The following is a 2380-nucleotide window of genomic DNA, read 5'->3' as shown; positions in this document are numbered from 1 at the left end:
ACAACCCTTGGTGTCGCGCCCAACCAGTGAGCGGACCGGTCTCTATATGGGATCTGAACCCTCGGCGGGAGCGCCGCCACACTCCGAAGCGCCGCACTCTACCGAGTGCGCCACCGGGCCGGCCCTGAGTTGCATTTTCTGATAGCTAATCATCTTTGTATGTGCTTATTGGCCATTTGTGTATTTTCTTTGGAGAAATGTCTGTCAAGATCCTTTGCCCTTATTTGAGTTGGGTTATCTCTTTATTAGTGAGTTTTAAGAGTTTTTTGTATATTCTATATACAAGTCTCTTGTCAGATATGTGATTTGCAAACATTTTCTCCCATTCTATGGGTTTTCTTTTCACTTTTCTAATGGTATTGAGTATTCCCTCTTTTGGAAACATCTTGGAGTCCTACAAGTCAACTATATACTGTCAAGAATAGTCCAAAACTATTTGTTTGCTCCTTTTTAGCTGGAATTGGTGATGAATGTTTTTCCTTTGGCAGGCAACATAAGAGGGATTTGATCCCAGTTGTGTTATCTGCCTGTTCAACTTTGACCACTAGGTGTCACTTGGTTATTGTCTCTGTATAAGCCCTTGGGGCTTTTCTTCCCACTTTATATCCAGTACAACACAGTGGGGATCCCTGAAAACTAATCTGTCTTTAAGATTCAAAGGACTTTATACCAAAAAAGAATTCAGGACATAGCAGATCCTGTTCTTCACTGTTCAAGACATTTCAGTGGCTTTCCTTCACATGTAAGCCATATTAAGGATTTCTTTATTTTTCTTTAAATTCTATAAAGCCAGATCTGATCTGGCCTCTGGCTACTTCTCTGACCTCATCTCCTACTTCTCCGCCTCACTTACTCAGCTGTAGCTCCCACTCACTGGCCTCCTTATTTTTTATCTAACATACCAAGTTAAGCTCTTACCTTAGCACCTTTGTACTTGCTGTTTCTTTGCCCTGGGTATCTTTGCTCATATATTCTTAAAATTTGCTTCCTCTTTTTATTCGGGTCTGTGCACCTTCTTCAAGAGGCTTTCCCCTGTTACTGTCACATCAGCAGCCTCCATCACTCTCTGCCTTCCTCTGCTTTTTTTCATAGCAGTCATCTCTGTAGTCATTTCTATTACATACCTACTTGTTTATTATCTATGGCACCATAAGATTCATGAGGGCCTGGACTTTATTTTGTTCTCTCCTGCATCACTAGTCACCGTCTGGAGATACACAGAAAGCATTGTTATACTCTAATGATTTTAGTTAACAAGAACTCCTTTGTAAGTGCCAATTTGTATTCTCTCAAGATATACAAATCTGTACAAATGTAATCTTATCCAAAAAATAGTTGCTGCTCTTCACTCATTTTGAGGGATCCCTATATGGACTTTTCACTTTCTTATATTTCTGCCTCTTGGCCTTTATTTTTCAGTTTGCTGAGCATTAACAGTATTCAGATGCTTATACTTCACTGAAAAGTGAGTTAATAATCTTGCTCTCTAAAGGCAAGCTCACTACACCATATCTTCTATAGATGGGCTGTAAGGAGGAAGTGCTAGTGACATCAAGGCAGAAAAAAGGCAAGACTTGATTGAAGACTAGATCTACTATTCAATCTTGACATCCTAGCTTTCAGACATTTATTTACTTAATTCCTTCCTTCAGTCACAAAATTGAATACAGTACCGTAGGCATCGGTTATAGTCTTCTTGCTTAGACACCACAAAAAACATTGAAGAGAGTCCTGATTTCATGTATTCTGTCCTGTTTCTATCACCTGTCAAAATATCATAGATATTCTCAAAATTCTAATACCCAAATTATGTCTTCTCCAATTACTCTTTTTTGGGGGGGGCGAGCAGCTGGCTGGTACGGGGATCTGCACCCTTGATCTTGGTATTATAATACTGTGCTCTAACCAACTAAGCTAACTGGCCAGCCCTTCAATTACTTCTTACACCCAGAAATAGCACAAACATTTTGTTGTGAAACCATGTAATCTGATTTTTATTCAGAAAGTGTGATTTTATATATAGCATACAATCTATACTATTAGCATATAAGATGTACAAAAACAGGAAATGTCTCTGCAACTCTCGTACTATCTAATTCAGTGTCCTGCTCATAATAGGTACTTAGTACATCTTAAATCTTTTTTTTTTGGCAGCTGGCCAGTAGGTACTCAGTACAGTTGGCAGTTCTGCATCTGTGGGTTCAACCAACCATGAATTTTTCGTGAAAGTATTGGGGAAAAAAATGGATGGCTGCATCTGTACTGAAGGTGTAACAGACTTTTTTTCTTGTCATTATTTCCTAAACAATACAGTATAGCAACTATTTACATTTAATTAGGCATTATAAGTAACCTAGAGATGATTTAAAGTATACAGGAG

At 38.7% G+C, this 2380-nt stretch overlaps 1 protein-coding gene across 2 annotated transcripts in view; it reads left to right on the top strand.

Annotated features, from left to right (window-relative positions):
* POLH (polymerase (DNA directed), eta) overlaps positions 1 to 2380 on the top strand; it is a 25456-nt gene that overhangs the window by 18332 nt on the left and 4744 nt on the right. The gene's annotated exons all lie outside the window — the stretch shown is intronic.

Source organism: Galeopterus variegatus, unplaced genomic scaffold, assembly GCF_000696425.1.
Source record: "Galeopterus variegatus unplaced genomic scaffold, G_variegatus-3.0.2 Scaffold269, whole genome shotgun sequence".
In the NCBI taxonomy this organism is placed as follows: Eukaryota; Metazoa; Chordata; class Mammalia; order Dermoptera; family Cynocephalidae; genus Galeopterus; species Galeopterus variegatus.
This window is presented reverse-complemented; position numbering and strand designations above follow the sequence as displayed.